This window comes from Lagenorhynchus albirostris, chromosome 3 (assembly GCF_949774975.1).
Source record: "Lagenorhynchus albirostris chromosome 3, mLagAlb1.1, whole genome shotgun sequence".
NCBI classification, from domain to species: domain Eukaryota; kingdom Metazoa; phylum Chordata; class Mammalia; order Artiodactyla; family Delphinidae; genus Lagenorhynchus; species Lagenorhynchus albirostris.
In genome coordinates, this window is record NC_083097.1 from 5,852,702 (window position 1) to 5,869,069 (window position 16,368).

A 16,368-nucleotide genomic window follows, 5' to 3' on the forward strand; every position below is an offset into this window, starting at 1 on the left:
CAAAGGGTTTGTCAAATGTTAATAATTATGTATCATTATAATAATCATCTTCTTTGTTATTACATAAAAGAGAAACAAGCAGACACAGTCAGTGAATCTAGGTGAATGGGGCTCTATAGCTCATAGTACTTACTACTGCTGCAACTTTTCTGGAATTTTTTCAAGTAAAAGCATTTTAAAGAAAGTTAAACACCTTTGACCGGCTTCTTCTCCCCCACTTTACAAATGAGAATTTCAGTCTCAAAGCAATTTAGTTAAAAGTATCATCTGTTAGTGGGAGAAGCTGTATTAAAACCTGAATTTCCTGACTCCCACAAAACCATTCTTCCCACCTTCCCAGACAGTCTGAAAACTCACCTATATTTATTTTTACATTTATTTTATGCAACTGAGGTCACATTGTTGATGGCTGGTGTTGATTTTTAACTCTCTCTCTCTCTCTCTCTCTCTCTTTTTTTTTTATCAAGTAGAACTTTGTTCTTTTTCAGAGAATCAGGTAAGACCTATTCTTACCTTCTTGCTGAAATAATTAGGAGATACCAAGCACATTCCATTTTACCCCAGTTTTCAACTTCTGCCAAATATATGTAAAAGTAGGCAGGTTTTGTGTGAAGAGAATATTGCTGAAAGTTATCTTTTCATCTCAGAGCCCTCACAGCATCCCGACAGTGTTCCCAGGAGTGAGTTCACGTGTGTTCTGAGACTTGGAGCATTTCATTTGATAAGCTCTGCCCAAAGCTCCTCTCTTCTCTTAGGAGGGACAAAAGGGGCCGTGGGTTTCCAGAGAGACTGTTCATTGATTCAGGTACATCTTTGAAAAAGTTTCCAACAGGAAAGCTAAATCCACGCTTTTAAGGGTATCTAAGCTACTCAAATAAGCCTTAATGACAAATTCCACAGTAATGCCTGCCCAAGTGAAGTCAGGTACAGTATCAAGGATGTGTCACATTTATTATTCCTTTCCATTGGATTTGTAATATGGTGTTCAGGGAACATACTCTACAGCCAGGAAGTGTCTGTGTTTCAGAAGGCCAGTCACTAGCTCAGTGACCTTGGGCAACTCACCTGAACTAATTTTATCTCTAGTTCTCTACCTATGAAGTGGAGATGGTAATATCTGCATTCTTTATTGATACTTTCTAAAGTCAGCAACTGACATTTAGTGGTCTTATGTATGTATTTATTTAAATCCTACCTTGTTTCAACATAAGATCATGATACAACAGATTAAAACAATCAAATGAAGAAACTGGGTTTCAGGAGAAACAAGGCAAAGAGAATAAGGTTCCACCTTCAGCAGTAGATGCTTCCAGGGCCCAACACAGAGCTGCAGAACTTCTGTGCTGTCTAGCATCCATAATGGAAAAATTGTACACTTGTAATTGAATTTAGAATGGGAGTTTTCTTGCTGTCCTGAATTGTGGTCAAAGTTTTGTAGCTGAAAATAGTGAGTGATGCTACCCCATATTCTAAAGACAGGCATGGGCACTTCCTCAAAAGAATGGTCCAGAGAGATGGCCAGCCTATTCTCATGACCTCCATCCTCAATAGCCATCTAAGAGAACACCAAGCCTAAGAGGAAGGAATTCTTCTGAAGTTGTAGAGAAGCAGCATTCTTTTCCTCATCTGCCAATGCAGTCCCTCCAGCCAAGAGAGAAATGGGAATGGTGCTTACAAAAAGAGGGGAAGATATCTCAAGCTGGCTGGATGCTGGCTGAGCCACAGATTCTCAGAAGCCACCCTTTTCAAATGTAGAGTGAGGAAACAAGTGAAGAGCCCAACTTGTGTCCACTCCCCATGTTTGGGGGCAAAGAGCAGTGCCTGACCCTCACCAGTATGAGTCTGAAGATGGGAAGCTGGCTGGCACAGCCATGATGGAGGGACTAAGAGGGAGGGCTACAGCAGGATCCACCTTTGTCTATGCCCTGGGAAGGTAGGGGACAGTAAAAGGACCCCACCCTAGGTCCTGGGTCATGGTACTCTCAGTAGGCAGGTGCTATGGAGGAGACATTGCCTGAGTCAGATGCCTATACAGGGCTGCGATTCCCTGGGGATGTCTCCACAGACCCACACAAGCTCCCAGAGAGAAGAGTCCATTTTGGAGCCAACAGAACATTTTTGTTAAAAAAATAGCCCCAGCTGAATCAAAATAATTATTTGCTCCAGTTCTTTCTCCCCTTATTCCAGACCCCAAAGGTGGGAACCAGTGGGGAAGGAGATGGAGCAAGGAAAATTCTAGAAAGAATGAACACCTTCCCTTCTCCTGGTCTAGAGAATGCCCCACTTCACCCCACCCTCATTCTCAACTGGTGAATGAGAAACTCAGATTTTTCTTAGATTTTATCAACTTTGTAATGTCTAACAAGACTGCTCTAACACCTGAGGTGCATCAGAAATCTTTGGAAGGAACCTGAGTTATGTTCATGAGAGTGCAAGAGGGCTGACCCAGACAATTTGGAGACACAGTCAGGAAAATTGTATTTCTTTCCAGGATTGCAGTCTAAGGAGTTCCAAAAAGCAGTGACTTAGATTTGTCAGGTCCACCTGGTGCTAATGACCCAGTTTCTCAGAACGGAGCTTTCCCATTCTGACTCCAAGAGAAATGTTCCCATTTCATGCCAAGAGGAGTGGTAGCAATCCTGCTTCATAGCTTTGTGTTCCATCCAGGCTTAGGAAAGAAATTGCCAGGAAATTCCTGTGACCACACTTGCATATTTTCAGTTGATCATGTATCAAGAGACAGTTATTATTTCATAATACACTTGGAAAACTCCAAATTTTCTTGGTTTTCTTTTCTCCCATACAAAATAAACACATAACATTCCCATTTTTATGGAATAAAATCTTCCACCTTTTAGGAAGTCATAGTGGAGTCATTGTCTCCAGGAGATGTTTTATATTCTTTATCACTAATTATCACAACAAATCATCTAGAAAGGCTCAGAGAGGTTGTGTGACTTGTCCTAAATCACACAATGAGAAGCTGGTGGGTTGGAATCCAGATTTCCATTATTCCAAAACACAAGTTCTTTCCAGTTGTTTTATTGTCCTCTCTTATTCATTCTCTCATTCACTTATTCCTTCATCCTCATGTGCTATCATGCTCAGTGCTAGGGAAGATGGAAGAGGAAAATGAGATTAGGATACCAGCTCTAGTTCTCAGGTATTCTCACCTCCTTGGTGCAACTGTGAGGTAAGAATCTCATGGAAAGAAGCTGGGGACTGAATGCAAATGAAAGTGTACAGTCCATACTTGGTGTAACTCTTTAGGAATGAAAAACAGGGGAGCAAGAAGTTGGCAGATGAAGAGCTTGTAGACACCAGCGTTTTAACAGCCCTTGACTTTGAGACCCTGCCTTCTTCCATCCTGAGGGAAAACCCAGCACTTGTCAAGGTAGGTTCTGCAAGGATGCTGTTACCACTGGGGTCAGTTACTCTGGCACCAATGTGGAGAGCTACTGGGCAGGTGCTCTGGGGGTTGGGTGGTGATTGCTGGAAAGAAGTCTTTAATTTGGAATTTTAGAAAGACAGTGGAAAATCTGTTGAGTGATTTTAATCCAGTGCTGAATGTATCAAACCAAACTCTTGAATGATAAATGTGGTATGAAGAATTATCACCTCCACTGAAGACAGCTGCATGCCAGTACTGTCAGCTCAAAAATGTTAAAACAAAAGCAAGAAACAAAACCCAACTCAAGTTCCAGATTGCAGAGTGCAGCCCTAATCCTGTAACACATACTTTCTCTCTTGCTATATTTTATGCTGTAATTTATGTTCTCTTTGCCTACGTTCCTTCCCAAATAAAACATAAGCTCTATAAGGGAGAAACTATCTTCGTATTTGTACATCACACAAAGCTAAAGACAGTAAATACTGAATTGATAAAGGCATGGTTAGCTGCAAAGGGACAACGGATTACAAGAATTTACAAGCCAGAAGGGAACTAGCTTTTGGAAAGAGTTGACTTTGCACAAATTTAGACTTACCTATGCTTTTTATGGAATAACTGAAACTACTTGAAAGTACTCTGGAAAATACTAGAGAAACACATAAACCACTAGAACTCATTTTTATATACTTTTGTCTTCAAGCTAACTGCCCTTATTAAATAAAGGCTGTTTTGTTGATGCTATTTTAGGAGTCATAAAAGAATGTTTTTGTAGTTCTTTAAAATTACTCTTAATGTACAAGTTTTGGAAAATACACATTTGAGCTGAGAGATCAGAAACAAAATCCCAATATTCTTTTGCTGCCATATGTAATAACATTATTTTACCCAACATTAAATCTATCCTGTGCATCTCTGTCTGCTGAATTTTTTGTTTCCAGTTGTGTCTTTTGTGATGGACAGCATTGTGAGCTGGATTTGAATGTTGTAAGCAGGCAATCCTCCCTCCCCTGCACCATTTTTCCCTCGGCAGCTCCATTCATGCTCTTCCCTATTCTCTCTGTATTCCAGATTTCCACCCATGGGCTTCCTGTCCTATCTCAGCTGGTTCCTGACCTCGTTCAGTCAATGGCAGGAGATGAGAGGGTGGGAAGAAAACAGCTGGGGTATTTTTCCCTCATTGTCTCAACCAGCTCCTACCAGACGTCCCTGGCCTCATATCAGGTCACCTCTGCCTCTGGTCTGCCCATTATCTGCTGTTGCCAAGTTTCCACACAGTCTCCTGCTGGTTTCTCAACTTCTAGTTACCAAATTACCAATCCCCTGAATAAATTCCTTCTGTTGTACATATTTAGAATGGTTCCCCTTTTCCTGGTTGGACCCTGACAAATGCAGCAACCATAATTCTCAAAGGGAAATAAAAAAGAAAGAGGTTGGCAACAGGCCCTAATAAATGTGCTTTTAAGTGAGGGGCTCCTGTGACACCTCACTATCTCACTAATGTGGTGGGACAGTTTTACAACTGACTTCTCAAAACTGAGAGTCCATATCAGGATGGCACAGTAAGGAAGTCAACATTCATAATACCAGAAGTTGATAGGTGGTTTCACAGATGGAGAGATATACCATGTTCTTGGATTGGAAGAATCAACATTGTGAAAATGACTATACTACCCTAAGTGATCTACAGATTCAATGCAATCCGTATCAAACTACCAATGACATTTTTCACAGAACTAGAACAAAAAATTTTACAATTTGAATGGAAACATGAAAAACACTGAATAGCCAAAGCAATCTTCAGAAAGAAAAACGGAGCTGCAGGAATCAGGCTCCTGGACTTCAGACTATACTGCAAAGTTATAGTAATCAAGACAGTATGGTACTGGCACAGAAACAGAAATATAGCTCAATGGAACAGGATAGAAGGCCCTGACATAAACCCACACAGCTATGGTCAACTAATCAATGACAAAGGAGGCAGGAATATACAATGGAGAAAAGACAGCCTCTTCAATAAGTGGTGCTCAGAAAACTGGACAGCTACATGTACAAGAATGAAATTAGAACACTCTCTAACACCACACAAAAATAAACTCAAAATGGATTAAAGACCTAAATGTAAGGTCAGGCACTATAAAACTCTTAGAGGAAAACACAGACAGAACACTCTATGACATAAATCACAGCAAGATCCTTTTTGACCCATCGCCTAGAGAAATGGAAATAAAAACAAAAATAAACAAATGGGACCTAATGAAACTTAAAGCTTTTGCACAGCAAAGGAAACCATAAACAAGATGAAAAAACAATCCTCAGAATGGGAGAAAATATTTGCAAATGAAGCAATTGACAAAGGATTAATCTCCAAAACATACAAACAACTCATGCAGCTCAATATCAAAAAAACAAACAACAAATCCAAAAATGGACAGAAGACCTAAATAGACATTTCTCCAAAGAAGATATACAGATTGCCCACAAACACATGAAAGGATGCTCAAAATCACTAATTATTAGAGAAATGCAAATCAAAACTACAATGAAGTATCACCTGACACCAGTCAGAATGGCCATCATCAAAAATCTACAAACAATAAATTCTGGAGAGGGTGTGGAGAAAAGGGAACCCTCTTGCACTGTTGGTGGGAATGTAAATTGCTACAGCCACTATGGAGAACAGTGTGGAGGTTGCTTAAAAAACTAAAAATAGAACTACCATATGACCCAATGATCTAACTACTGGGCATATACCCTGAGAAAACCATAATTCAAAAACAGTCATGTGCCACAATGTTCATTGCAGCTCTATTTACAATAGCCAGGACATGGAAGCAACCTAAGTGTCCATCAACAGATGAATGGATAAGGAAGATGGGGCTCATATATACAATGGAATATTACTCAGTCATAAGAAGAAACAAAATTGAGTTACTTATAGTGAGGTGGATGGACCTAGAGACTGTCATACAGAGTGAAGTAAGTCAGAAAGAGAAGACAAACACTGTATGCTAACACATATATGGAATCAAAAAATAAAAAAAATGGTTCTAAAGAACCTAGGGGCAGGACAGGAATAAAGATGCAGATGTAGAGAATGGACTTGAGGACGCAGGGAGGGGGAAGGGTAAGCTGGGACGAAGTGAGAGAGTGGCATGGACATATATACACTACCAAATGTAAAATAGATAGCTAGTGGGAAGCAGCCACATAGCACAGGGAGATCAGCTCGGTGCTTTGTGACCACCTAGAAGGGTGGGATAGGGAGGGTGAGAGGGAGACACAAGAGGGAGGAGATATGGGGATATATGTGTATGTATAGCTGATTCACTTTGTTATACAGCAGAAACTAACACACCATTGTAAAGCAATTATACTCCAATAAAGATGTTAAAAAACATAAAAGAAGTTGGTAAGTGGGTTCTATGGACTATGCAACTTCCATAACACTAGCAATCTGTGATGTTACACATCCATAGCTCAATTTTATGAAAAGGTTCAGAGAGGTAAAATAATGTTTCCAAGCTCACATGGATAATAAATAACACTGTAAATTACATCAAAATAAGGATTCTTGTTGTTGATTAGAAATTGAAGGTATCAGTTAAATTTAGATAAGTAGACAGATGCTGTTTTTTTTACAAGAAGAGTCTGTGATGGTGAATGCTTGGAAAGATCTTTTTTGGGTTTCTCCTAGACCTGAGAAATAGCAAAGCATTTATATAAAATATGGTGCTTCCTAGTTGTTGTTTATCAGCAATCCGGCACTTCCCAAAATTACCTTTACCAAAATTATTCCCCTTCTTTACAAGTATATATGACCTTAACAATAACAGCTGAGGTTTGCCTGAAACTCTTCTAAGCACTTACATTTACTTGTTTCATCCCCAAAACAACCCTCTAATACAGGAGGAATCATCTCTCCCGTCTGAAAGATGAAGAAACAGCCTAGAGAAACTAAGTAACTTTTCCAAGGTCACATGAAGAACGAGTGGTCCTGCAGGCCACAGAGCAGAAGTTTGATATTTTCAATAACAATGAAAATGTTTCATGACCCATGAATTGGGAGAAAGAGAAGGAAATGTTTCAAGAAAAATAAAAGGAAATGAGAGGAAAGGGAAATAACAATTGAGTCCCGAGTTTGGTCATGTGTCATCTCTCACTTTCTCTCAGTTAATATTCAAAGCCTCCTTTGACATAAGTGCCATTCGTAATGTAGAGTTGAGCACACAGGTTCAGAGAGACTGATTCTCCTGCCCAAAGTCATACAGCTACTATGTGACTCAGCCACATGTTCCCCTGCATTTTCACTCTTCATCTGAATGGTTAGTCTTGTGGTTTTCTGTGGGACCCTGTTGCAATTCTCACCTTCCATGGGCTATAGTCATTCTTGAATTCATTCATTCGGTGAATATATCTTGAGTGCACTGTGCTGGGTCTTGCAGTGCAGCAGTGAACAACACAACTCAAATCCAAGGTCTCCTTGGGATGAGCAACCACAGATTGATGTCAATACTGGATAACAATTGCTTTTTTTTTTTTTGAACAAATCCACACTCTTTTTTATTTACTTTTCAATAAGTTTAAATCCTTGAAGGGTACAGCATCACATGGATTCTGTGTCCAATGGCCTTAGCAGGAAAGTTGTTTCAGACTTTGGCATGAACCATGCCACTGTTTCCATGAGCGTGAGTTCTTTCCCCAAATTACTCTGGTTTTGTTAGATTTTCCACCAGGAGTTACTGTGTTGTCCTTTGCTTTGTACACATAAGGAAATCTCTTGCCGAGATAGAATTCAGTTTCATCTCAAGTATATACACCTTCAATTTTCAGGAGAGCTGTGTGCTCCCTCTGGTTCCATACCCCACTTATAGCCAGCAGAAATGCCCTTGGACCACAGCCTTCCAGACATATTTGTCGTTTTAGAAGTTCTGGTCCCAGGAGCCTTCGATAACAATTGTTAACGTGGGGTCTTTAAGGCCTTCCTGCTTGTTTGCTGGCACAAACAATTTCCATTTTGGAAAGATGCTACTTCACTGGCTTGAGTAAGTTTGGTCAAGAGTTTTCTTATCGTTTGTGCTTTTGCAGTGCATTATGCAGAAAGCAGTGGTGTGATTTTTTTAAAACCACTTTGTTGAGGTATAAATGACATGTAAAAAGCTGTACATATTTATTGTATACAACTCGATGAGTTTGGTGATAGATATAAACCCATGAAACCATCACCACTGTGAACGCCAAAAAGACATCCATCACGTCCCAAAGTCTCTTTCCACCCCTTTTATTATAATATCGTGTATATGTGTGGTAAGAAACATAAGATCTATCTTCTCAGCAAATTTTAAGTATCCAATACAGTACTGAGATCTATAGGCACTATGCTATACAGTAGATAGTCAAAGAGTATAGAGTTTCAATTATGTAGTATAAGTAACTTCTGGAGATCTATACAGCATGTGATTTCCACATGATAATAAAAGCTATTCCCAAATGCATTTTTTTCTCTCTCTCTGTCTCTCTTATTTCCTCATCTAAGAATCAGAGACATGACCATCAGGCACTAATTCCACTAAATTATATCATTCCCCATTCCATGCTTTTAAAATACGAATTCTGGGTTGACTAGCCCGCTAGATTACCAACACTTCAGTGTGAGCTCTGTTCTACATCGTTCAATTTATGGCAGCAAGTGTCAGCAGAGCCTGAACATATTAGCTGCTTAAGAACAAAAAGAGACATGGATAGGGAGGAAAAAGAGAAAGAAATGTAGGCAAAATGTCAGGGTTCATTTGCATCTCAATGCGGCAGAGAAAGAAATCAAGATGAGAGAGGTCATGAGTCTACCTCCTCCACTCCACACTGTAGGACCAGAGGAGTGAAGGTAAAGCACTTGATTTTGACCTGTTTTTCCCAGCTTATGGACACAAACTAATAAACACCACCAAATGAACTGACTTTCATCATTGGCAAGATGCAATGGGGCAACACCTTTAAGATTCATCATTGAATTAAGAGTTAAGTGGAATCCTCCCTACCTGCTCCATTTTTTGATTTTTACTAAGTAAAATACTAACTTTATTGATTTTTCTTTATATTTTTTATTGTATATAAAGTAGAAAGAAACAACGTTTGGACATCAGATGAGGCAGAAAACACAGATACAGCAATCATTGATCTAGGCAATGGATGAAGGCATAACTTTTTCCAGATCAAACAGGTCAGCCAGAATACACACCCATGGAGAAGTTAATCGATAAGATCAATGGACAACTCTGAAGGTTACAAGAAACGATGAGTTATTGAGGGCAAATAAAGGCATTGCCATAGACTTTTCTTTTGAAAACATCCATTCAATTTATTGAAGGACGGATTCATCTACCTTTCTACGTGTTGTGATAAAGATGACCTTGAGAGAGGTCAAGAAATATTAGGTCTAATGGTATGTACTGGGGAGATTCTTTGTCCCTGTCCACTGCAGATCTTTTTATATTAGGATTTCTAATTAGAAATGGCAAAGCAAGATGAATGACTTTTATTCCTTGGGCTAAATAGACTGTACAGGTATATGTGTGTGAATATATAATTGTAACACTGTATGTGTACACAAAAAGTATTATTTGTCATTGTTATTATAATTATTTATTTCAATACCTTCTGTTAACTTGTCTAAGATAAAAGTTGTGAAACTAACTGAACTGTACAATTTCCCTTGAAATCATGAGACTCATTGCTCATTCTCAGATTAGACACACATTGGTGGTAAGCAAAGAAAGCTTTCAGAATGCTGAACAGGACTGCCTCTTTCTAGAACAAGGCCTGGGGCAGAAGTCATCTCCTAGTCAACATCTCCTAGTCAACAGGCCAGATCCTGCTTCCAAGCATGTTTTGTTTATTCCAGCTGTTGTTTTAGAACATTTGTGCATATTTAAATATTTAAATATCGGTAGTATTCCCACAAAACCCTGGATATTTATCTCCTCTTGAAAATCTGGATCTGACCACAGGTGGTCTCACATTCCCACATGGTCACCACTGGTTCAAGCCAAACAATTTTTTTTTTTTTGCTGTGGTTCCCACCCTGCCCCTGTTCATTCACTTAACTGCCCTGTAAGAACGTAAGTTTGTGACCCTTTGGGTAGGGGTTGGACTTCAGCTCCACAAATTCAACAACTTGAATCAAATTCACACAAGGTTGACTCAAGCACAAAACATCTGTATTTCAGTATACAAAGAGCCTACCTGATAAATAAAATGCCTATCTTCTAACCTACCATAAGAAGTATTGACCAAATTAGTCTCCTCAAGGGATCAGTGTGTTCTCTCCCAAGCAACCATGTCTATAAAAGAATCAAGCAGACAATGTTTGTTGACCCAGTAATTGATGCAAATAAGTGGTTAGATCATCTTAAAGACAAGCTGTCATATTAAGATGCACCATCTCCTTCCAAGATGCCCACCAACGGTATGTTCCTCCTTGGGCCATTTGCTCAGGAACTGAATTTTAAGATTTTTTTTTTAACAGCCCCCAAATCTATGAAGATGGCTCAAAATAGGTTGGTGGGTCACTGCCCTTCTGTTCCCAACCACACCATCACTAACATACACGCATACTTCAGTGAGAGCACCTCACTTTTTTTACATTCTTTCTTATTTATGTTAAATAGTAAAATAATAATCATGGCAAATTTTAATGAAGATGAGAAGTAAAGAAAAATGTTTTCAAAATACAGACAGTGATATCTTAAGGAAGTTTAATCCTTTTAAATTGAAGTATAGTTGATTTACAACATTGTGTTAGTTTCAGGTGTGCAGCATAGTGATTCATTTTTTTTTCAGATTATATTTGATTATACGCTATTACAAGATATTGAATATAAGACCCTGTGCCATACAGTAAATCCTTGTTGGTTATCTATTTTATATATAGCAGTTTGTATCTGTTAATCCCATACTCCTAATTTGTCTGTCCCCACTTTTGGTAGCTATAAGTTAGTTTTCTCTGTCTTTGAGTCTATTTCTGTTTTGTATATAGATTCATCTGTATTATTTTTTTAGACTCCACATATAAGTAATATCATATAGTATTTGTCTTTCTCCAGACACTTCCATTCCCTGAGTTGTCTTTTCGTTTTGCCAGTCATTTCCTTTGCTGTACAAAAGCTTTTAAGTTTGATTAGGCCCTGTTTGTTTATTTTTGCTTTTATTTCTTTTGTGTTGGGAGACTGATTGAAGAAAATATTTTTATGATTTATGTTCAAGAATATTTTGTCTATGTTCTCCTCTAGGAGTTTTATGGTGTCATGTCTTATATTTAGGTCTTTAGACCATCTTGAGTTTATTGTTTTATATTGTGGGAAGGAATGTTCTAATTTCATTGATTTACATGTAGCTGCCCAGCTTTCCCAGCACCACTTGTTACAGAGACTGTCTATTCTCCATTGTACGTTCTTGCCTCCTTTGTTGTAGATTAGTTGACCGTAGGTGTGTGGCCCAGACATAGAGAATGGACTTGAGGACACGGGGTGGGGAGGGTAAGCTGGGATGAAGTAAGAGAGTGGCATTGACATGTATACACTACCAAATGTAAAATATACACTACCAAATGTAAAATAGATAGCTAGTGGGAAGCAGCCGCATAGCACAGGGAGATCAGCTCTGTGTTTTGTCACCACCTAGAGGGGTGGGTGGGAGGGAGATGCAAGAGGGAGGGGATATGGGGATATATGTATATGTATAGCTGATTCACTTTGTTATACAGCAGAAACTAACACACCATTATAAAGCAATTATACTCCAATAAAGATGTTTAAAAAAAAAGAATAAAAATAAATAAATACACTATTGTATATATGAATAATATATATTTACTCAACATGAAGAAATAGTATTTTCAATGTCTTTATCAAAACTCAGTCTGTATTTAAAGCCAAAATCTTATGTCATGTAGAAAAGGTGCAAAATAACAAAGGAATATTTCTCTCTCAACTATGGATAATCTAAAGCTTTCCTGGAATTCAGTTTGACTTTCTTGGAAAAAAAATTTTTTAATAGAGTTAATAATTTGTTTAAAGTGGAAACGTGTGCATTTGTTCTCTGGCAGCAATAAATTAATTCCCTGATATATAAAAAAAAGAATATTATCATTTATATAATGGGTGGTCTGGATAAGGAAAACCTAGAGATACACAGATATAAACAAAAGCCCAGCTTCATTTTTCTGGCTTTTATCTAATTTGAAATATTCCAAGTGGTAGAACTTCTCTCCATTCTCCTGAGAGCCTTTCTATTAGTCAAATATTTCTAATTATCAGGAAGCATTTCCTGACATTCAGTCTAAATTTTTATCTTTCTTGTGGCATTATATAATTTAGTCAATTATATTATCCTGTTAGCAGATGAAAAATATTTATCTTGTTACCCGTTTTCTTATTATTGCAGCATGACTATGTGGATCTAAAGCAAATGGGAAGTGAAGTGACTATTGTCTTTTTATTTCCTTCTTCTGTCCCATTGATACAGAGAGTCAGATCAATAGAAAACAGAATACAGGGTGATTATGTGCCACTGCAAAATTGGTCACTGTCACTATCTACGTATGAAGGGGAAACATGTTCTCCTAGGAAGGTTGTTTTCTCCCTCAAGAAGCAAGATATTTGGTAATCTATTTTTGCTTGTCTGAGTTTCTCCTGCTGGCTAATAGTAACTGCTATAGGGGAGGAACAAAGAGAGAAAATTGTAAGAATCAGTCTTAAGATTCTGAAATTAACAGCAAAAAATGTATTCCATATTGTTTGCGTGTAATACTAACCTAAAGTTCGTTCAGACATGAGTAAAATGTTAGGCTCTGAAAAGACACAAGTAAGCTACAAGTCCTTTTGTTAAGATGAATGGGAGAGAAAAAATCCCACTGATTTAGTCACATGGGCTGTTTCTGTAGCAGGTGCCTGAAGCAAGTATTTTCCAAAGGACGGCTGATAAAAACAGGAGGTGGGAAAATCAATACTTTGGGCCAATACTGGTCACAATTCACTAAGACAGCAAGCTTGGGAAAAGCCAAGGAAAAATATGCCTTTCCTCTGAAGCATCTGAATCAAAGTTCCCCAGGTGTCTGCCTTCTCTCTTAAGTCACTGGGTCTCCATAGTCTTTGACACCCTAATAACTAGAGTCAGCATCACTAAATGCCCTTCTGGGCATATTTCACTTGGTGAAACAATAAACAGTCATATGAAAAATCTTAAAAACTCAAGGTCCGCATGGGCCAGAACCCCCGGGCTGTTTTATACCAGCCCACCCTCCACCTTAGTCTCCATATTTAAACATGCCCCTTTTCTTGTAATAGTAATCACCAAAGTACAGAAACTTGTTTCAAAATATTCATAGTAGTATTTACTGGGACTACATTGATTTAAGACTACCCATAGTCTTGAATTTTAAGGGCTATTACATTTTAATTTAATAAAAATTGCATTGAGTGCATCTTAAAAGCTACTTGAATGCATGTTCTGTTTGTCGTATTAATTCATTTAACCTCATCACAAATTCAGAGAAAACGACTTAGTTCATGGTGTGAGATGACAAACCAGGACAACTCTTGGGAGGGGAGAACTCTGTCAGTATCTCTTCCCGAGCCCAGGAGATGATGAATCTGGGGTCACAGTATCGCTGACAATATTTGGTGTGAAAATCAAAGCATGGCAAATGCACTGGATGATGACAATAGAAGTGCTTCTGTGACAGGTTGCAGGAGCCTTACGAGCTGTATCAGAGACTTGGAATACTAAGGACCACATCTGAAAAGGAAAGCCCAGGCCAGTTTTGTGTTTCCCTTGGTAATCAGCACTAAAGACCTCTGAAAAGTATTAAGCCTAGTGGGCTTAAATTAACGTTCCAAGTCTCTCTAATCTCCTATCTGCCCACCTCCCACTGCCTTTTTTTGGCACATCCAATAATAAGGATAATTCCTTTTAAATTATTTCTGGGCAGCATTTCCCTCCTTGATAACAATGTATCCTGCTCAATGAGCACTATAGACTTCAGAACTTTGTAATCTACAAAAGGCAGAATCTTCTCCACCAAATGCAGAAATCTGATAAGGCAGTGGGGGAAGACTTAGTGCCCTTGAGTTTGCTCTAGGGCCAAACCCACCAGTGTGGACTCTCCTTCCATGTCCAGCCAGGGCAGTTCCAGAGACCTGAGAGGTGGGACTCCAGTTAGGGGAAGTCTGAGGGGCTGGTCCGGCAGACTCTCCCTGGGAGGGCCACCTAGCACCATGTGGCACATCAATCGCAAAGCCACTAGGGTGTTCTCCAGAGTGGCCAGACTGCCAGTAGGGACAGAACAAGAACTTTAGAGGAAGCCCAACCCTGGGTTTGGAGGGACCACACTTCCAAAGTTCTCAAATGATTGCCAGCATCTGCAGGATGTCCCAGTGTCCATCTCCTCTCTCTCATGGTCTAATTTTCTTCCTGGGACACTTTTTCTGGCATTCTAGATTCTTAAATCAAGGACATTCAGTAAATCATACAGGCCTTCCCAGTAGCTTTTTAGAGCTGATGTTGCTAAATCCTTTCTCTCTTGGTGTACAACTCTTCCATCTTCCAAGGGTTATGCCTAAGGTCTCCAATCTCTTGGTGACACCATAACCAATGAAACATTTCATAAAGTTATCTCACTTAACTCAATGTTTCATTTTTTAGGAAAGAAATTGGTGTAATGTGATTAGATAAGCAGAACTTTCATCCTTGTCTTATGAGGAAATGATGTCACCCTTTTGAAAGGAAACATCAAAGAAGCAACAAACAAAGGCCAGCAAGCGGGTGAGAACCATTGTCTCTCTAGGCAGGAACAATTTTGTATTGTTAGAGACTTCTTTCTCTTGGTAATTCTCCTCTGGATTTTCTCTCTGCTACCCACACACCAATCTTTCATCCCCTTTCCTCATCCCACCCTGCATTTGGTGGCAAAGGTCAACCACATCCATAAAAACATGACACAAGTGTTTCTAAAACAAAATCTTTTCTAGCTTAGCCGTGACTGCTACTAGAACAATCCAAAATGTGAAAGGGCTGCCCATCCTAATGATTTGGAAAATCCAATTCAAAAAGAAACTTTGTTCTGGAGAAACATGAAATGTATCCACTGAAAACAAATTAAGCTCTTTCACTGGTAAAAATAAAACGGATCCAGGCAAATCAAAGTACTACTTGTTGCAGAGATTGTTATGTCTGCTTGGTGGAATGTTCGACTGACACCCTCTACCAAGCTTAATTGCCTCCGTAGCATTCTATTTGGTGTTGGGTTTCCTGTTTGTCTAATCAAGGCATCAAAGTACACCCTGTGCTCTTCTCACAGGGCATATCCTGCTTCACCCACTAACTGTCAAGATTTGGGAAAAGGTCAACTAAGCTTATCTAAACACCTACTACGAATCAGAAAATTTTGAATGCCTATCTTTACTCAAAGATAACATAAATCAAAGTGCATACTTATAAAATAGCTTGGTCTGCCTAATAATCTTGCCCAAAGAATTCACCATTTCAATAATAATATTAATATACTTATGACCTCTTTATTAACGTTTTATAGATTAGAAAGTGTGTGTACATATATAACTTTATTCACTTTTAAAACAGAATTTGGAACTAGGTAATATTATTTTTCTTGTTTTATTATGGATGAGGAAATTGTTGTTCAAACAATGTACATAATCGGGCTCACAAATGTATAGCCAAAGTAGTAACCAAAGTTTCCATTATACCACATTACCTCCCATGAATTCTTAGACTGAAGAATGGATAGTTCGTGAACTTGTAATTAGTGATTAAACACAAGAGGAAGAGATAGGCTCCTGATATTGTAACTGAAGCTTGATCCCTCCCTTTTCTTTCCAGAGCAGTACAGCATCAAGACAGACTGGGACCTGGGACCCTTTGCTGCAGTGCTTGCTCCTGGACACACCTCTCCTCAAGCAACAAAATAC

General features: G+C 38.8%; 1 pseudogene; it reads right to left on the reverse strand.

Moving 5' to 3' along the window:
• Window positions 1–7,929: 7,929 nt before the first annotated feature.
• LOC132517961 (large ribosomal subunit protein eL33-like) lies at window positions 7,930–8,300 on the reverse strand (annotated as a pseudogene).
• Window positions 8,301–16,368: the final 8,068 nt, after the last annotated feature.